The sequence below is a fragment of the Panulirus ornatus genome, chromosome 48, assembly GCF_036320965.1.
Source record: "Panulirus ornatus isolate Po-2019 chromosome 48, ASM3632096v1, whole genome shotgun sequence".
NCBI lineage: Eukaryota > Metazoa > Arthropoda > Malacostraca > Decapoda > Palinuridae > Panulirus > Panulirus ornatus.
In genome coordinates this window covers 10,000,106-10,022,190 of record NC_092271.1, presented here as the reverse complement: position 1 = coordinate 10,022,190, position 22,085 = coordinate 10,000,106, and the positions used below count along the sequence as shown (strand labels likewise).

Sequence of the window (22,085 nt, the reverse complement as noted above, 5' to 3'; positions counted from 1 at the left end):
AGTGCAAAACGCTATTTTAATGCTTGGCAAGCAAGTGTGTAATTCTCAGGTGGAAACAATAGCAACTTTTGCCTTATGTACTTCATATTATCATTCTTAAAAAACGTAAGATGAACAAGAACAGAAAAATACAAAGTGCAGATAGATAGTGATGGAAATACCAACTGAATGTACAAACAGCTTAAGGAAGAGGCGAATCCATCAGTACATCATTTCTCTTTCATATCTACATTCATACCATCCATATATATGAGTTAATCTGTGACCATGACTCCCTTGGTGTAACGTTCCTGACCTTGACGCATTCACGGGCGAAGGTTCGAATCCTGGTTATGGCAGTCGGTCAACAGTCTACCCAGCTGTTCGTCCACCCGTAGTTGTTGGTCGATAAAATGGGTACCTGGCTCAATCTTGTATTAACTTTCTAAAAACGGGAGCGGGGGGCCAGAAATCCTCCCCTCCTTGTATTAACTTTCTAAAAAATGGGAAACAGAAAAAGGAGTCACGCGGGGAGTGCTCATCCTCCTCGAAGGCTCAGAGTGGGGTGCCTAAATGTATGTGGATGTAACCAAGATGTGAAAAAAGGAGAGATAGGTAGTATGTTTGAGGAAAGGAACCTGGATGTTTTGGCTCTGAGTGAAACGAAGCTCAAGGGTAAAGGGGAAGAGTGGTTTGGGAATGTCTTGGGAGTAAAGTCAGGGGTTAGTGAGAGGACAAGAGCAAGGGAAGGAGTAGCACTACTCCTGAAACAGGAGTTGTGGGAGTATGTGATAGAGTGTAAGAAAGTAAATTCTCGATTAATATGGGTAAAACTGAAAGTTGATGGAGAGAGGTGGGTGATTATTGGTGCTTATGCACCTGGGCATGAGAAGAAAGATCAAGAGAGGCAAGTGTTTTGGGAGCAGCTGAATGAGTGTGTTAGTGGTTTTGATGCAAGAGACCGGGTTATAGTGATGGGTGATTTGAATGCAAAGGTGAGTAATGTGGCAGTTGAGGGAATAATTGGTATACATGGGGTGTTCAGTGTTGTAAATGGAAATGGTGAAGAGCTTGTAGATTTATGTGCTGAAAAAGGACTGATGATTGGGAATACCTGGTTTAAAAAGCGAGATATACATAAGTATACTTATGTAAGTAGGAGAGATGGCCAGAGAGCGTTATTGGATTACGTGTTAATTGACAGGCGTGCGAAAGAGAGACTTTTGGATGTTAATGTGCTGAGAGGTGCAACTGGAGGGATGTCTGATCATTATCTTGTGGAGGCTAAGGTGAAGATTTGTATGGGTTTTCAGAAAACAAGAGTGAATGTTGGGGTGAAGAGGGTGGTGAAAGTAAGTGAGCTTGAGAAGGAGACCTGTGTGAGGAAGTACCAGGAGAGACTGAGTACAGAATGGAAAAAGGTGAGAACAATGGAAGTAAGGGATGTGGGGGAGGAATGGGATGTATTTAGGGAATCAGTGATGGATTGCGCAAAAGATGCTTGTGGCATGAGAAGAGTGGGAGGTGGGTTGATTAGAAAGGGTAGTGAGTGGTGGGATGAAGAAGTAAGAGTATTAGTGAAAGAGAAGAGAGAGGCATTTGGACGATTTTTGCAGGGAAAAAATGCAATTGAGTGGAAGATGTATAAAAGAAAGAGACAGGAGGTCAAGAGAAAAGTGCAAGAGGTGAAAAAAAGGGCAAATGAGAGTTGGGGTGAGAGAGTATCATTAAATTTTAGGGAGAATAAAAAGATGTTCTGGAAGGAGGTAAATAAAGTGCGTAAGACAAGGGAGCAAATGGGAACTTCAGTGAAGGGCGCAAATGGGGAGGTGATAACAAGTAGTGGTGATGTGAGAAGGAGATGGAGTGAGTATTTTGAAGGTTTGTTGAATGTGTTTGATGATAGAGTGGCAGATATAGGGTGTTTTGGTCGAGGTGGTGTGCAAAGTGAGAGGGTTAGGGAAAATGATTTGGTAAACAGAGGAGAGGTAGTGAAAGCTTTGCGGAAGATGAAAGCCGGCAAGGCAGCAGGTTTGGATGGTATTGCAGTGGAATTTATGAAAAAAGGGGGTGACTGTATTGTTGACTGGTTGGTAAGGTTATTTAATGTATGTATGACTGACTCATGGTGAGGTGCCTGAGGATTGGCGGAATGCGTGCATAGTGCCATTGTACAAAGGCAAAGGGGATAAGAGTGAGTGCTCAAATTACAGAGGTATAAGTTTGTTGAGTATTCCTGGTAAATTATATGGGAGGGTATTGATTGAGAGGGTGAAGGCATGTACAGAGCATCAGATTGGGGAAGAGCAGTGTCGTTTCAGAAGTGGTAGAGGATGTGTGGATCAGGTGTTTGCTTTGAAGAATGTATGTGAGAAATACTTAGAAAAGCAAATGGATTTGTATGTAGCATTTATGGATCTGGAGAAGGCATATGATAGAGTTAATAGAGATGCTCTGTGGAAGGTATTAAGAATATATGGTGTGGGAGGAAAGTTGTTAGAAGCAGTGAAAAGTTTTTATCGAGGATGTAAGGCATGTGTACGTGTAGGAAGAGAGGAAAGTGATTGGTTCTCAGTGAATGTAGGTTTGCGGCAGGGGTGTGTGATGTCTCCATGGTTGTTTAATTTGTTTATGGATGGGGTTGTTAGGGAGGTAAATGCAAGAGTTTTGGAAAGAGGGGCAAGTATGAAGTCTGTTGGGGATGAGAGAGCTTGGGAAGTGAGTCAGTTGTTGTTCGCTGACGACACAGCGCTGGTGGCTGATTCATGTGTGAAACTGCAGAAGCTGGTGACTGAGTTTTTTAAAGTGTGTGGAAGAAGAAAGTTAAGAGTAAATGTGAATAAGAGCAAGGTTATAAGGTACAGTAGGGTTGAGGGTCAAGTCAATTGGGAGGTGAGTTTGAATGGAGAAAAACTGGAGGAAGTGAAGTGTTTTAGATATCTGGGAGTGGATCTGGCAGCGGATGGAACCATGGAGGCGGAAGTGGATCATAGGGTGGGGGAGGGGGCGAAAATTCTGGGGGCCTTGAAGAATGTGTGGAAGTCGAGAACATTATCTCGGAAAGCAAAAATGGGTATGTTTGAAGGAATAGTGGTTCCAACAATGTTGTATGGTTGCGAGGCGTGGGCTATGGATAGAGTTGTGCGCAGGAGGATGGATGTGCTGGAAATGAGATGTTTGAGGACAATGTGTGGTGTGAGGTGGTTTGATCGAGTGAGTAACGTAAGGGTAAGAGAGATATGTGGAAATAAAAAGAGCGTGGTTGAGAGAGCAGAAGAGGGTGTTTTGAAGTGGTTTGGGCACATGGAGAGAATGAGTGAGGAAAGATTGACCAAGAGGATATATGTGTCGGAGGTGGAGGGAACAAGGAGAAGAGGGAGACCAAATTGGAGGTGGAAAGATGGAGTGAAAAAGATTTTGTGTGATCGGGGCCTGAACATGCAGGAGGGTGAAAGGAGGGCAAGGAACAGAGTGAATTGGAGTGATGTGGTATACCGGGGCTGACGTGCTGTCAGTGGATTGAATCAAGGCATGTGAAGCGTCTGGGGTAAACCATGGAAAGCTGTGTAGGTATGTATATTTGCGTGTGTGGACGTATGTATATACATGTGTATGGGGGGGGGTTGGGCCATTTTCTTTCGTCTGTTTCCTTGCGCTACCTCGCAAACGCGGGAGACAGCGACAAAGTATAAAAAAAAAAAAAAATATATATATATATATATATATATATATATATATATATATATATTTTTTTTTTTTTTTTTTTCATACTATTCGCCATTTCCCGCGATAGCGAGGTAGCGTTAAGAACAGAGGACTGGGCCTTTGAGGGAATATCCTCACCTGGACCTCTTCTCTGTTCCTTCTTTTGGAAAAAAAAAAAAAAGACGAGAGGGGAGGATTTCCAGCCCCCCCGCTCCCTTCCCTTTTGGTCGCCTTCTACGACACGCAGGGAATACGTGGGAAGTTTTCTTTCACCCCTATCCCCTATATATATATTGGAAAGGATCACAATTTTGCGCGTGATCAAGTATATTCTTAAGAGCCCACGAGGAAAATTTAACCCGTGGACACTTTATATATATATATATATATATATATATATATATATATATATATATATATATATATATATATATATATAAAATTCCACTGCAATACCATCCAAACCCGCTGCCTTGCCGGCTTTCATCTTCCGCAAAGCTTTTAGTACCTCTTCTCTGTTTACCAAATCATTTTCCCTAACCCTCTCACTTTGCACACCACCTCGAACAAAACACCATATATCTGCCACTCTATCATCAAACACATTCAACAAACCTTCAAAATACTCACTCCATCTCCTTCTCACATCACCACTACTTGTTATCACCTCCCCATTTGCGCCCTTCACTGAAGTTCCCATTTGCTCCCTTGTCTTACGCACTTTATTTACCTCCTTCCAGAACATCTTTTTATTCTCCCTAAAATTTAATGATACTCTCTCACCCCAACTCTCATTTGCCCTTTTTTTTCACCTCTTGCACCTTTCTCTTGACCTCCTGTCTCTTTCTTTTGTACGTCTCCCACTCAATTGCATTTTTTCCCTGCAAAAATGGTCCAAATGCCTCTCTCCTCTCTTTCACTGATACTCTTACTTCTTCATCCGACCACTCACTACCCTTTCTAATCAACCCACCTCCCACTCTTCTCATGCCACAAGCATCTTTTGCGCAATCCATCACTGATTCCCTAAATACATCCCATTCCTCCCCCACTCCCCTTACTTCCATTGTTCTCACCTTTTTCCATTCTGTACTCAGTCTCTCCTGGTACTTCCTCACACAAGTCTCCTTCCCAAGCTCACTTACTCTCACCACCCTCTTCACCCCAACATTCACTCTTCTTTTCTGAAAACCCATACAAATCTTCACCTTAGCCTCCACAAGATAATGATCAGACATCCCTCCAGTTGCACCTCTCAGCACATTAACATCCAAAAGTTCTCTTTCGCGCGCCTGTCAATTAACACGTAATCCAATAACGCTCTCTGGCCATCTCTCCTACTTACATAAGTATACTTATGTATATCTCGCTTTTTAAACCAGGTATTCCCAATCATCAGTCCTTTATCAGCACATAAATCTACAAGCTCTTCACCATTTCCAACACTGAACACCCCATGTATACCAATTATTCCCTCAACTGCCACATTACTCTCCTTTGCATTCAAATCACCCATCACTATAACTGTATTGTGACTGTAATGTTGACTGGTTGGTAAGGTTATTTAATGTATGTATGACTCATGGTGAGGTGCCTGAGGATTGGCGGAATGCGTGCATAGTGCCATTGTACAAAGGCAAAGGGGATAAGAGTGAGTGCTCAAATTACAGAGGTATAAGTTTGTTGAGTATTCCTGGTAAATTATATGGGAAGGTATTGATTGAGAGGGTGAAGGCATGTACAGAGCATCAGATTGGGGAAGAGCAGTGTGGTTTTAGAAGTGGTAGAGGATGTGTGGATCAGGTGTTTGCTTTGAAGAATGTATGTGAGAAATACTTAGAAAAGCAAATGGATTTGTATGTAGCATTTATGGATCTGGAGAAGGCATATGATAGAGTTGATTGAGATGCTCTGTGGAAGGTGTTAAGAATATATGGTGTGGGAGGCAAGTTGTTAGAAGCAGTGAAAAGTTTTTATCGAGGATGTAAGGCATGTGTACGTGTAGGAAGAGAGGAAAGTGATTGGTTCTCAGTGAATGTAGGTTTGCGGCAGGGGTGTGTGATGTCTCCATGGTTGTTTAATTTGCTTATGGATGGGGATGTTAGGGAGGTGAATGCAAGAGTTTTGGAAAGAGGGGCAAGTATGAAGTCTGTTGGGGATGAGAGAGCTTGGGAAGTGAGTCAGTTGCTGTTCGCTGATGATACAGCGCTGGTGGCTGATTCATGTGAGAAACTGCAGAAGCTGGTGACTGAGTTTGGTAAAGTGTGTGAAAGAAGAAAGTTAAGAGTAAATGTGAATAAGAGCAAGGTTATTAGGTACAGTTGGGTTGAGGGTCAAGTCAATTGGGAGGTGAGTTTGAATGGAGAAAAACTGGAGGAGGTGAAGTGTTTTAGATATCTGGGAGTGGATCTGGCAGCGGATGGAACCATGGAAGCGGAAGTGGATCATAGGGTGGGGGAGGGGGCGAAAATTCTGGAGCCTTGAAGAATGTGTGGAAGTCGAGAACATTATCTCGGAAAGCAAAAATGGGTATGTTTGAAGGAATAGTGGTTCCAGCAATGTTGTATGGTTGCGAGGCGTGGGCTATGGATAGAGTTGTGCGCAGGAGGATGGATGTGCTGGAAATGAGATGTTTGAGGACAATGTGTGGTGTGAGGTGGTTTGATCGAGTAAGTAACGTAAGGGTAAGAGAGATGTGTGGAAATAAAAAGAGCGTGGTTGAGAGAGCAGAAGAGGGTGTTTTGAAATGGTTTGGTCACATGGAGAGAATGAGTGAGGAAAGATTGACCAAGAGGATATATGTGTCGGAGGTGGAGGGAACGAGGAGAAGAGTGAGACCAAATTGGAGGTGGAAAGATGGAGTGAAAAAGATTTTGTGTGATCGGGGCCTGAACATGCAGGAGGGTGAAAGGAGGGCAAGGAATAGAGTGAATTGGAGCGATGTGGTATACCGGGGTTGACGTGCTGTCAGTGGATTGAATCAAGGCATGTGAAGCGTCTGGGGTAAACCATGGAAAGCTGTGTAGGTATGTATATTTGCGTGTGTGGACGTATGTATATACATGTGTATGGGGGTGGGTTGGGCCATTTCTTTCGTCTGTTTCCTTGCGCTACCTCGCAAACGCGGGAGACAGCGACAAAGCAAAAAAAAAAAAAAAAAAAAAAAAATATATATATATATATATATATATATATATATATATATATATATATATATATATATATATATATGATTGTTATTGTTATTATTATTATTATTATTATTATTATTATTATTTTTATTATTATTATACTTTGTCGCTGTCTCTTGCGTTAGCGAGATAGCGCAAGGAAACAGACGAAAGAATGGCCCAACCCACCCACATACACATGTATATACATACCCACACATGCACATATACATACCTATACATTTCAACGTAAACATACATATACATACGCAGACATATACATATATACACTTGTACGTATTCATACTTGCTGCCTTCATCCATTCTCGTCGCCACCCCGCCACACATGAATGGCACCCCCCTGTCCCCGCGCGCGCGCGCGCGCGAGGTAACGCCAGGAAAAGACAACAAATGCCACATTCGTTCACACTTAGTCTCTAGCTGTCATGTATAATGTACCGAAACCACAGCTCCCTTTCCACTTTCAGGCCCTGCAAAACTTTCCATGGTTTACCCCAGACACTTTACATGCCCTGGTTCAATCCATTGACAGAACGTCGACCCCGGCATACCACGTCGTTCCAATTCACTTATTCCTTGCACGCCTTTCACCCTCCTGTATGTTCAGGCCCCGATCGCTCAAAATCTTTTTCACTCCATCCTTCCACCTCTAATTTGGTCTCCCACTTCTCCTCGTTCCCTCCACCTCTAACACTATATCCTCTTTGTCAAGCTATCCTCACTCATTCTCTCCGTGTGACCAAACCATTTTAGTTCATCATCTGCTCTCTCCGCCTCACTGTTTTTATTACCACATAGCTCTCTTACCCTTCCAATACTTACTAGGTCAAACCTCCTCACACCACATATTGTCCTCAAACATCTCGTTTCCAACTCATCCACCCTCCTCCGCACAACCCTTTCTGTAGCCCATGCCTCGCAACTATATAACATTGTTGGAACCACTGTTCCTTCAAACATACCCATTTTTGTTCTCTGAGATAACATTCTCGCCTTCTACACATTCTTCAATGCTTCCAGAACCTTTGCACCCTCCCCCACCCTGTGACTCACTTCCGCTTCCATGGTTCCATCCGCAGCCAAATCCACTCCCAGGTATCGAAAACTCTTCACTTCCTCCAGTTTTTCTCCATTCAAACTTACCTCCCAATTGACTTGTCCCTCAGCCCTAATGAACCTAATAACCTTGCTCTTATTTACATTTACTCTCAGCTTTCGTCTTTCTCACACTTTACCAAACTCAGTCACCACCTTCTGCAGTTTCTCACCCAAATCAGCCACCAGCACTGTATCATCAACGAACAATAACTGACTCACTTCCCATGCCCTCTCATCGCCAACAAACCACGTACTTGCCCCTCTCTCCAAAACTCTTGCATTCACCTCCGTAACAAGCCCATATATAAACAAAGTAAAACAACCATGGAGACATCTCGCACACCTGCTGCAAACCGGCATTCACTGGGAACCAATCACTCCTCTCTTCCTACTCGTACACATGCTTTACAATCTCTATAAAAACTTTTCACTGCTTCTAGCAGCTTTCCTCCCACACCATATACTCTTAATACCTTCCACAGAGCATCTCTATCAACTCGATCATATGCCTTCTTCAGATCCATAGATGCCATATACAAATCCATTTTTTTTCTAAGTATTTCTCACATTCTTCAAAGCATACACCTGATCCACACATCCTCTACCACTTTTGAAACCACACTGCTCCTCCCCAATCTGATGCTCTGTACATTCCTTGACCCTCTCAGTCAATACCTTCCCATATAATTTCCCAAGAATACTCAACAAACTTATACCTCTGATTTGAATACTTAACTTTATCCCCGTTTCCCTGTTCACCTTTATCCCCTTTGCCTTTGTACAGTGGCACTATGCATGCATTCCGCTAGTCCTCAGGCACTTCCCCATGAACCATACATACATTGAATATCCTCACCAAGAAGTCAACAACACAATCATCCCCTTTTTTGATAGATTCCACAGTAATACCATCCAAACCCGACGCATTGCCGGCTTTCATATTCCGCAAAGCTTTCACTACTTCTTTGTTTACCAAACCGTTCTCCCTGACCTTCTCACTTCGCACACCACCTCGACTAAAACATTCTATTTCTGCCACTCTGTCATCAAACACATTCAACAAACCTTCAATTACTCACTTCATCTCACTTTACCACTACTTGTTATTACCTCCCCATTAACCCCCTTCACCGATGTTCCCATTTGTTCTTTTGTCTTACGCACTTTATTTACCTCCTTCCAAAGCAGCTTCCTAAAATTTGACGATACTCTCTCACCCCAACTCTCATTTGCTCTCTTTTTCACCACTTACACTTTTGACCTCCTGCCTCTTTCTTTTGTACATCTCCCTGCCATTTGCACTATTTCCCTGCAAGAATCGTCGTAATGTCTCTCTCCTCTCTTTCACTAACAATCTTACCTCATCCCACCACTCACTTCCCTTTTTAATCTGCCCACCTCTCACCTTTCTCATGCCACAGTTATCTTTTGCGCAAGCCATCACTGCTTCCCTAAATACATCCCATTCATCCTCACTCTCCTTACGTCATTTGCTCTCACCTTTTTTCCATTCTGCACTCAATCTCTCCTGGTACTTCCTCACACAAGTCTCCTTCCCAAACTCACTTTCTCTCACCACTCTCTTCACCCCAACATTCTCTCTTCTTTTCTGAAAACCTCTACAAATCATGACCGCTCCCACAAGAGAATGATCAGACATCCCTCCAGTTGGTCCTCTCAGCACATTAACATTCAAAAGTCTCTCTTTCACGCGCCTATCAATTAACACTTAGTCCCATAACGTTCTCTGGCCATCTCTCCTACTTACGTATACTTATGTATATCTCTTTTTGAATCAGGTATTCCCAGTCACTAGTCCTTTTTCAGGACACAAATCTACAAGCTCTTCACCATTTTCATTTACAACACTGATCACCCCATGTACAACAGTTATACCCTCAACTGCCATATTACTCACGTTTGCATTCAAATCACCCATCACTATAACACGGTCTCGTGCACCAAAGCTGCAAACACACACTCACTCAAATGCTCCCAAAACACTTGCCTCTCATGATCTTTCTTTTCATGACCAGGTGCATAGGCACCAATAATCACTCATCTCTCTCCATCCACTTTCATTTTTACCCATATCAATCAAGAGTTTACTTTCTTACACTCTATCACATACTCCTTCCTTTGGTCTTGTCCTTTCACCAACCCCTGACTTTACTCCCAAGACACTCGCAAACCACTCTTCCCCTTTACCCTTGAGCTTCGTTTCACTCGGAGCCAAAATGTCAAGGTTCCTTTCCTCAGACATACTACCTATCTCTCCCTTTTCTCATCTTGGTTACATCCACACACATTTAGACACCTCAATCTAAGTCTTCGAGGAGGATGAGCACTCCCCGCATGACTCCTGTTTCCCCTTTTAGTCGCCTTTTACGACACGTGGGGAATGCATGGGAAGGAGGAGGGAGCGGGTGGCTGGAAATCCTCCCCTCTCTTATTTTTTTAATTTTCCAAAAGAAGGAACAGAGAAGGGGGCCAGGTGAGGATATTCCCTCAAAGGCCCAGTCCTCTGTTCTTAACGCTACCTCGCTAACGCGGGAAATGGCGAATAGTTTGAAGTATATATATATATATATATATATATATATATATATATATATATATATATATATATATATATGGCGTTAATTGGACGGCCTTGATTAGTCCTTCAGTTGTCCGAACCGTCTCAGCTAACAAAATAGAAAAAAGAAAAATCCGTCATAAGGAATATTTTACTAAGAGGAGATGTAAATGTGCACAACTCAATGGTGGGCCACTTTGCTAACTTTCTTTTTCGATACCTCGAAATCTTGCAATTTTCTACCCTCTCGTGTCTTCTCGGGCAACTATGACCTTGGCACATTGTAAAAGGTTTTTCACTGCCTCCAAAATTCGTAAATACTCTTCTTTGTCTCTTCTTTTTCCCATTCATTTATCTCTCTATATTTCAGTTGCGGCTTGGACTTGATACGGCCTTTTGTCTGTAACGAAAAAGAAAATAGAATACGATCATAAGAAAAGTTTTGTGTGACTATTGTATCAAGTTTGTAACTAATAGGATTTCAGTGGCAGTTAGGATGTAATGGAAGGCTGTATCTATTGTTCACGTATTCTGTGGCATGGAACAGCAGAAGGCTACTGTTGCCCTGTGCATTCCTATGTATGACGGTATGATTTGGCCAATTTGGGCCATTGTCGAGGAGCCATTAAGATGGTAGTGGTATGGTTTGGGTAGGTGGGTCGAGTGATGGGAAAGCTAGTGGAGGAGGACATGGTGGCCTGAGACATGGTTGTCGTAGTTTGTTCTGAATGTAACATTGATTATATTTTTGACTGGGTGAAAGTTGTTCAGAATAGTGATATAATGGATGTTATGGTTCATTTCCACCGTTTCACACTTGGTCGAGAACGTAGTGGTATGGCTGTCCTGGTTTGGTTCATTGGTTGTGTTGTTTGAGATAATATTTGGGATGATTGGTTCACAGGATGATAGTTGTTTCTACATGAGTTGTGGTTGAAATGTTGAGAAGAGTCGTTCATACCGTGCGTGGATGATTGCCATTGTTTAGCCCAGTGGTTGAGAACGGTTAAGAATGTAAGAGGCATAGTTTAGACCCGTAGGGGAGTCAGTCAGGCTAATAGACATGAATTGTTGTCTGGTTGTGTGGTGTTGCATCAGACGGAGTGACTGTGGTCGTTTGATAGTACGGTAGACTAGATCATATATATATATATATATATATATATATATATATATATATATATATATATATATATATATATATACATATGATAGAGTTGATAGAGATGCTCTGTGGAAGGTATTAAGAATATATGGTGTGGGAGGCAAGTTGTTAGAAGCAGTGAAAAGTTTTTATCGAGGATGTAAGGCATGTGTACGTGTAGGAAGAGAGGAAAGTGATTGGTTCTCAGTGAATGTAGGTTTGCGGCAGGGGTGTGTGATGTCTCCATGGTTGTTTAATTTGTTTATGGATGGGGTTGTTAGGGAGGTGAATGCAAGAGTTTTGGAAAGAGGGGCAAGTATGAAGTCTGTTGGGGATGAGAGAGCTTGGGAAGTGAGTCAGTTGTTGTTCGCTGATGATACAGCGCTGGTGGCTGATTCATGTGAGAAACTGCAGAAGCTGGTGACTGAGTTTTTTAAAGTGTGTGAAAGAAGAAAGTTAAGAGTAAATGTTAATAAGAGCAAGGTTATTAGGTACAGTAGGGTTGAGGGTCAAGTCAATTGGGAGGTGAGTTTGAATGGAGAAAAACTGGAGGAAGTGAAGTGCTTTAGATATCTGGGAGTGGATCTGGCAGCGGATGGAACCATGGAAGCGGAAGTGGATCATAGGGTGGGGGAGGGGGCGAAAATTCTGGGAGCCTTGAAGAATGTCTGGAAGTCGAGAACATTATCTCGGAAAGCAAAAATGGGTGTGTTTGAAGGAATAGTGGTTCCAACAATGTTGTATGGTTGCGAGGCGTGGACTATGGATAGAGTTGTACGCAGGAGGATGGATGTGCTGGAAATGAGATGTTTGAGGACAATGTGTGGTGTGAGGTGGTTTGATCGAGTAAGTAACGTAAGGGTAAGAGAGATGTGTGGAAATAAAAAGAGCGTGGTTGAGAGAGCAGAAGAGGGTGTTTTGAAATGGTTTGGTCACATGGAGAGAATGAGTGAGGAAAGATTGACCAAGAGGATATATGTGTCGGAGGTGGAGGGAACGAGGAGAAGTGGGAGACCAAATTGGAGGTGGAAAGATGGAGTGAAAAAGATTTTGTGTGATCGGGGCCTGAACATGCAGGAGGGTGAAAGGAGGGCAAGGAATAGAGTGAATTGGAGCGATGTGGTATACCGGGGTTGACGTGATGTCAGTGGATTGAATCAAGGCATGTGAAGCGTCTGGGGTAAACCATGGAAAGCTGTGTAGGTATGTATATTTGCGTGTGTGGACGTATGTATATACATGTGTATGGGGGTGGGTTGGGCCATTTCTTTCGTCTGTTTCCTTGCGCTACCTCGCAAACGCGGGAGACAGCGACAAAGTATAATAAAAAAAATAAAATAATATATATATATATATATATATATATATATATATATATATATATATATATATATATATATATATATATATATATATGATAAACACACCAGTCCGTGATGAAAGTTATTAAGGTGGAATCGCACTTCAGCAGTAGTTCATATGGTTTTATTTAACATGTAATTTATCCATACATCTGGCACGAGTTTCATGGAGACAATCCACCTCATCAGGTGCCAAATCTTTTATAAAGTTATTTGTATTTCAGCATCACACCAGAATCACAGACGCCGGACGGCATTATTGGTGTGATGTTGAGATTTGAATAACTTTAAGTAACTCTATTAAGATGAGGTGGATTGTCTCCTCGAAACATGTCGTGCCACATGTATTGAAAAACTACCTGTTAAATAGAATTATATGAGCTACTACTAAAGTGCGATGTCACCTTTATATATATATATATATATATATATATATATATATATATATATATATATATATATATATATATATATACAGAATGGAAAAAGGTGAGAACAATGGAAGTAAGGGGAGTGGGGGAGGAATGGGATGTATTTAGGGAATCAGTGATGGATTGCGCAAAAGATGCTTGTGGCATGAGAAGAGTGGGAGGTGGGCTGTTTAGAAAGGGTAGTGAGTGGTGGGATGAAGAAGTAAGAGTATTAGTGAAAGAGAAGAGAGAGGCATTTGGACGATGTTTGCAGGGAAAAAATGCAATTGAGTGGGAGAAGTATAAAAGAAAGAGACAGGAGGTCAAGAGAAAGGTGCAAGAGGTGAAAAAAAGGGCAAATGAGAGTTGGGGTGAGAGACTATCAGTAAATTTTAGGGAGAATAAAAAGATGTTCTGGAAGGAGGTAAATAGGGTGCGTAAGACAAGGGAGCAAATGGGAACTTCAGTGAAGGGCGTAAATGGGGAGGTGATAACAAGTAGCGGTGATGTGAGAAGGAGATGGAATGAGTATTTTGAAGGTTTGTTGAATGTGTCTGATGATAGAGTGGCAGATATAGGGTGTTTTGGTCGAGGTGGTGTGCAAAGTGAGAGGGTTAGGGAAAATGATTTGGTAAACAGAGAAGAGGTAGTAAAAGCTTTGCGGAAGATGAAAGCCGGCAAGGCAGCAGGTTTGGATGGTATTGCAGTGGAATTTATTAAGAAAGGGGGTGACTGTATTGTTGACTGGTTGGTAAGGTTATTTAATGTATGTATGACTCATGGTGAGGTGCCTGAGGATTGGCGGAATGCGTGCATAGTGCCATTGTACAAAGGCAAAGGGGATAAGAGTGAGTGCTCAAATTACAGAGGTATAAGTTTGTTGAGTATTCCTGGTAAATTATATGGGAGGGTATTGATTGAGAGGGTGAAGGCATGTACAGAGCATCAGATTGGGGAAGAGCAGTGCGGTTTCAGAAGTGGTAGAGGATGTGTGGATCAGGTGTTTGCTTTGAAGAATGTATGTGAGAAATACTTAGAAAAGCAAATGGATTTGTATGTAGCATTTATGGATCTGGAGAAGGCATATGATAGAGTTGATAGAGATGCTCTGTGGAAGGTATTAAGAATATATGGTGTGCGAGGCAAGTTGTTAGAAGCAGTGAAAAGTTTTTATCGAGGATGTAAGGCATGTGCACGTGTAGGAAGAGAGGAAAGTGATTGGTTCTCAGTGAATGTAGGTTTGCGGCAGGGGTGTGTGATGTCTCCATGGTTGTTTAATTTGTTTATGGATGGGGTTGTAAGGGAGGTAAATGCAAGAGTCCTGGAAAGAGGGGCAAGTATGAAGTCTGTTGGGGATGAGAGAGCTTGGGAAGTGAGTCAGTTGTTGTTCGCTGATGATACAGCGCTGGTGGCTGATTCATGTGAGAAACTGCAGAAGCTGGTGACTGAGTTTGGTAAAGTGTGTGGAAGAAGAAAGTTGAGAGTAAATGTGAATAAGAGCAAGGTTATTAGGTACAGTAGGGGTGAGGGTCAAGTCAATTGGGAGGTGAGTTTGAATGGAGAAAAACTGGAGGAAGTGAAGTGTTTTAGATATCTGGGAGTGGATCTGTCAGCGGATGGAACCATGGAAGCGGAAGTGGATCATAGGGTGGGGGAGGGGGCGAAAATTTTGGGAGCCTTGAAAAATGTGTGGAAGTCGAGAACATTATCTCGGAAAGCAAAAATGGGTATGTTTGAGGGAATAGTGGTTCCAACAATGTTGTATGGTTGCGAGGCGTGGGCTATGGATAGAGATGTGCGCAGGAGGATGGATGTGCTGGAAATGAGATGTTTGAGGACAATGTGTGGTGTGAGGTGGTTTGATCGAGTAAGTAACGTAAGGGTAAGAGAGATGTGTGGAAATAAAAAGAGCGTGGTTGAGAGAGCAGAAGAGGGTGTTTTGAAATGGTTTGGGCACATGGAGAGAATGAGTGAGGAGAGATTGACCAAGAGGATATATGTGTCGGAGGTGGAGGGAACGAGGAGAAGAGGGAGACCAAATTGGAGGTGGAAAGATGGAGTGAAAAAGATTTTGTGTGATCGGGGCCTGAACATGCAGGAGGGTGAAAGGAGGGCAAGAAATAGAGTGAATTGGAGTCATGTGGTATACAGGGGTTGACGTGCTGTCAGTGGATTGAAGCAAGGCATGTGAAGCGTCTGGGGTAAACCATGGAAAGCTGTGTAGGTATGTATATTTGCGTGTGTGGACGTGTGTATGTACATGTGTATGGGGGGGGGGGGTTGGGCCATTTCTTTCGTCTGTTTCCTTGCGCTACCTCGCAAACGCGGGAGACAGCGACAAAGTATAAAAAAAAAAAAAAGAAAAAAAAAAATATATATATATATATATATATATATATATATATATATATATATACATTTTTTTTTTTTTTTTTTTTTTTTTTTTTTAGCTATTCGCCATTTCCCGCGTTAGCGAGGTAGCGTTAAGAACAGAGGACTGGGCCTTTTTTGGAATATCCTCACCTGGCCCCCTCTGTTCCTTCTTTTGGAAAATTTAAAAAAAAAAGAGAGGGGAGGATTTCCAGCCCCCCGCTCCCTCCCCTTTTAGTCGCCTTCTACGACACGCAGGGAATACGTGGGAAGTATTCTTAATCCCCTATCCCCAGGGATATATATATATATATATATATATATATATGATCATTTAATACCCATGCTTTGGAATCATATGCACAGCTTTGCTGCCGGTGGCGTGAGTAAACGATATGAAAATTTTGTGTAACTGTTCCAGTTCAAACCCGTACTGATTAGCATGTGTGTGTGTGTGTGTGTGTGTGTGTAGGTATTACCGGACTCCGCCTGCTCGATGTTATGCTGCGAGTGAAAAACCACCTTTGACGAGGCTGTATCATTAGGAGTACGTTGTCGTCAAAGAAGGTCTCACTTGAAAGGAGTCTGCATTTCCCTGCTACTAGAAGTAGTGCAGTGTTGGGGTGCAGGATCCTTTAGAGTTCCTTGCTTCCACCATGACTCATTAAAAGCAATTACTCCTGCTGTTATTATGGATAGATACACAAGTGTATGTAGAAAAAAAAAGTGCTGTCTAAAATATGGGGAACAGGTTAGATATTGACGGAACCGCAGCGCAAGAGAAGTAGGAGAAAAAGTGCAAAATGATGGTTATGGTAGGTTTAGCTGTACAGTATGCTGTGAGGCCAAGTGTCGAAAACCCAGTGATTGTACGGAGATACGAAAAGCTATACCAAGGGTGAAATTTGATAAGGTACTTAAAGTAGGTCATATGACAAGAGCTAATGAGGAAAGAGGATGAATTGTGGTTTAATTTACGGCTTATAGATATAATAGTACGATCCGTGAGCACGACGGTACGTCCCTGGAGTATGTTAGTGTGACCTTTAACCTCAGGTGTACGGTTAAGTTTTAAGGTTCACACCATCACCAAAGGATCATTTAAACTGAGCTGTTGTATCTACTTCACAAACTGAACGAATTGTTTGCCATTCTTGTCGCGCTTGAGCTTGTACAAACTACAGCCACGGGCAGCGTGATTATCTCTCTTTATCCTTATTACCAGCCTTAAATACCCTGACTCTCTTCCCTCAGTACTTAACCTAAATACCATGACTCTGTCCTCAGCACCTGTCCTAGATAGCTTGTCTCAGTCCTCAGTAATTTCCATAAATACCTTTTTGTCTTTAGTTCTTACCCTTAATTAACCTGAGACGAGACTAAATCGTATAATGCTTGATACTTAAGCCGGAAACAGATATGTGGGCATTATGAAAGAGTCAAATCAGACTGTTGTGGATTGCGTCTCGCATACTTATCAGAAAACAGATGAAGCTAACTTGCACTAGATAATGAGGCTGTTTAATACACTGCCTTGTGAAACGGATGTAAAATCTGCCGTCAGGAAAGGATTAGGTAACGTCTTTAAAACAAGCGGAACAAAGGGGAAATGAGCGGTAGTATATCCGTGTGCCATCACGAAGGAAAGCGTCAGGTACAATGTGTATGGTGACGGTGACAGTATCAGATAGACCAGAAGATTTTGTCACTGTAATTTAACGATAGACTATAGTTTCCTGAGTTCAGCGTCTTAACTTACATACTTACTACATGAATTTTATGAATGTGTAGCTTTAGAACTATGGACATGTGTCAGAAATTTATGTGTTACTTTGTGAAAAAGTAAACCTTTTGATGTGTAAACGAAGCTTACTATAGTGTTAAAAAAAGAGATAACTTCTGAGGAAGATGAGTCTACGATATGAAAATGATAACAAGCTTCTTTATTGTACCAACTCTTAAGATCTAACTCGTATAATCATGAGGCCACTGAGGTCTGACAACGATCCTTTGTGAACTCTTGTAATTATTATGGGCTTACCGCGCGCGGGTTGAACATGGCGGCCCGGCACAGAATTAGCTGATGGTAGCGGCAAGAACTAACTGGCATAGTGAGGAAGGTTATGGGTGAGGAAGACGTGACTTCGCAAGTGTCTCCGCCCTTGTTAGAAGGTTAAATATCGTTGTTGTATGATGTACGCCTGTATATATATATATTTTTTGTAAGACATAATTACTTAAGATCTTGAGAGAGAGAGAGAGAGGAATGTGGAGTAAGATGATATAGTGGCGTGTGAGGGAGTCGCGATGAGACGAGGAATAAATAATCCGAATTTAAACTGATGGGATTGGGTTTAGGCGCATGAGGAGCAAGGATGTGGGAAGGATGAGTGAGTGGAGTGTGTTTGTATGAGGGTGGGGTGAGGAGAGGAAGGGAGAGGGGAGGAACCGTCCGTGGTTCAGATGGAGGGATAGCTTGAGGAAGTCTGTCGTTGAGAGGGCTGGAGGAGGCATGGCGGCGGTGGTGTCTGGTGGGTGGGTGTGTGTGGAGATTGGGATGCATCGAGGAGGCAGCAGGGGTGCTGCATACTGGGTGACGTGACGTTGTTATTGGCTCTCCGTAGATTGATTTTGAGAGTGAGGTTGAGGTGAGGTAGATTTCCCGACGGAGGGAGAAGTGAAATTGATTGATTCTGATGGAAGAAAGTGAACTAGTTATTCTCCAGAGCACACACACACACACACACACACACACACACACACACACACACACACACACACACACACACACACAGTGAGAGATTGCAGCAAACACTCTTGAGCCGGGAAACTTGCTTTTGTTGTAGTCAAGATTTATCAGCAGAGTGCGTAGCGGTGGTTTGATGTGGGAAATTGAAGAGAAGGGAGAGGGGGAGAAAGAGGGGTGAGAGAGGAAGGGACATGGCTTTAGGAAAACGACACAGGAGCTGTCGTTGGGTCTCGTGGTTCACTCTGATATATAGCGTGGGTCATGGGGGCCCTGTTTTTCATGACTCTCCCCTTGATTTTGTTTTGCTGTATCCTTGATATTTGCCTCTGTTGTTTCTCTTATTCCTCTCCATATTGCGATTCCCTCACATTGACAGCTCTGTGGTAGCCTTTTCAGTTCAGCCTTGAGCAGTGTTTTCTTTCCCATTGTACCGGCCAGCATCAAAGTTTGTACGTAGTTGACACATACGGATTTCAGATCGCCTTGACTTCCGACTTCAGGCCGATGGATGAATTATAAATCTTGTGTTAAAGGGAAACACCATTGTAATAAAAAGCATCATTGGCCTAAGTTTCAATACGACTTACTCCATTTTTAATGCTTAAAAGGTAAACAGAATATCAGGTAATATTACTACAGTAAATTTAATTGTAAACAGAGATATCAGAATATATATATATATATATATATATATATATATATATATATATATATATATATATATATATATATATATATATATATATATATATATTTTCCATACTATTCGCCATTTCCCGCATTAGCGAGGTAGCGTTAAGAACAGAGGACTGAGCCTTTCAGGGAATATCCTAACCTGGCCCCCTTCTCTGTTCCTTCTTTTGGAAAATTTAAAAAAAAAAAAAAAAGAGAGGGAAGGATATCCGGCCACCCGCTCCCTCCTTTTAGTCGCCTACGACACACAGGGAATTCTTTCTCCCCTATCCCCAGAGATATATATATATATATATATATATATATATATATATATATATATATATATATATATATATATATATATTATTAGGTACAGTAGGGTTGAGGGTCAAGTCAATTGGGAGGTAAGTTTGAATGGAGAAAAACTGGATGAAGTAAAGTGTTTTAGATATCTGGGAGTGGATCTGGCAGCGGATGGAACCATGGAAGCGGAAGTGGATCACAGGGTGGGGGAGGGGGCGAAAATCCTGGGAGCCTTGAAGAATGTGTGGAAGTCGAGAACATTATCTCGGAAAGCAAAAATGGCTATGTTTGAAGGAATAGTGGTTCCAACAATGTTGTATGGTTGCGAGGCGTGGGCTATGGATAGAGTTGTGCGCAGGAGGGTGGATGTGCTGGAAATGAGATGTTTGAGGACAATGTGTGGTGTGAGGTGGTTTGATCGAGTAAGTAATGTAAGGGTAAGAGAGATGTGTGGAAATAAAAAGAGCGTGGTTGAGAGAGCAGAAGAGGGTGTTTTGAAATTGTTTGGGCACATGGAGAGAATGAGTGAGGAAAGATTGACCAAGAGGATATATGTGTCGGAGGTGGAGGGAACGAGGAGAAGTGGGAGACCAAATTGGAGGTGGAAAGATGGAGTGAAAAAGATTTTGAGTGATCGGGGCCTGAACATGCAGGAGGGTGAAAGGAGGGCAAGGAATAGAGTGAATTGGATCGATGTGGTATACCGGGGTTGACGTGATGTCAGTGGATTGAATCAGGGCATGTGAAGCGTGTGGGGTAAACCATGGAAAGTTGTGTGGGGCCTGGATGTGGAAAGGGAGCTGTGGTTTCGGGCATTATTGCGTGACAGCTGGAGACTGAGTGTGAACGAATGGGGCCTTTGTTGTCTTTTCCTAGTGCTACCTCGCACACATGAGGGGGAAGGGGGATGGTATTCCATGTGTGGCGAGGGGGCGATGGGAATGAATAGGGGCAGACAGTGTGAATTGTGTGCATGGGTATATATGTATGTGTCTGTGTGTGTATATATATGTGTACATTGAGATGTATAGGTATGTATATTTGCGTGTGTGGGCGTGTGTGTGTGTGTACATTGTGTATGGGGTGGGTTGGGCCATTTCTATCGTCTGTTTCCTTGCGCTACCTCGCAAACGCGGGAGACAGCGACAAAGCAAAATAAATGAAAAAAAAAATCTATATATATATATATATATATATATATATATATATATATATATATATAATATATATATATATATATATATATATATATATATATATATATATATATATATATATATATATATGTGTGTGTGTGTATAATGCAAGAGGTCACAGTGGTGCGCGTAATCTAGTATATGCATATAGCCACAAGAAAACTGAAACACTGTACGTTCCCAAGTGTTCTTTCGTGTAATGATCACATCGTCAAGGGAGATACAAGAATGAGATAGAAGACTGAGAGCAGTCAGCTGATATACAAGGAAGAGACATAGCGAAGATGCTATTTACGAATGCCGTATTTGCTACGCATCTTCCTTGTATATCAACTGACTGTTCTACGTGTTCTGTCACATTCTTGTGTCTCCCCTAACGATGTGATCATTACGCGAAAGTGCACTTGCCCGAAGCGCTCATCCCAAGAAAATAATTGTGAACGAGACATATGGATTACATAATGTTGCGTTCGAGGAGGATATATTGTACGTTTGTGGAGTGAAAATCAGCAGCCTATGACTGGATGAGGGGAAAGGAAAGGCGGTTGGGCCAGAGGAGTGAAATTGACAGCCACAAAGTACCGTGTCTGCGTAGCCCTCTCTACTCTTCTGATTCTTAAGCTGGTTAGTATCGGTAATTACCTTTCTGGCCGGTGGCTGCCTACAGCCCATCTGTCTATCAGTCTATCTATCATCTGTATATCTATCTATAAAGCTGTCTGGAGTTACCGGAATCTGTCTGCCTGTGGTTAAGCCGCGAGTGAAAAGTTATCTTCGGCAAGGATGTATCATCGTCAGATGAAAAAGGATACACTTGTCAAGGAGCTTTCTCTAAATGAATCGATTATCCCCTTACTCCATTTTGGAGCGCATCCTTGAAACTGCCGGAACCTCTTGAAAGAGGTCTTTGTGCTGTATAATGATAATGATAATTATATATATATATATATATATATATATATATATATATATATATATATATATATATATATATATATATATATATATATATATATCTTTCAAACTATTTGCCATTTCCCGCGTTAGCAAGGTAGCGTTAAGAACAGAGGACTGGGCCTCTGAGGGAATATCCTCACCTGGCCCCCTTCTCTGTTCCTTCTTTTGGAAAATTAAAAAAAAAAAAAATGAGAGGGGAGGATTTCCAGCCTCCCGCTCCCTCCCCTTTTAGTCGCCTTCTACGACACGCAGGGAATACGTGGGAAGTATTCTTTCTCCCCTATCCCCAGGGATGATATATATATATATATATATATATATATATATATATATATATATATATATATATATATATATATATATATATTC

The 22,085-nt window shown here is 42.0% G+C and overlaps 1 protein-coding gene across 8 annotated transcripts in view; it reads left to right on the top strand.

The window, feature by feature from the left end:
* The window catches only part of capt (adenylyl cyclase-associated protein 1), a 424,491-nt gene that overhangs the window by 95,122 nt on the left and 307,284 nt on the right, over positions 1-22,085 (top strand). The window lies entirely within an intron of this gene.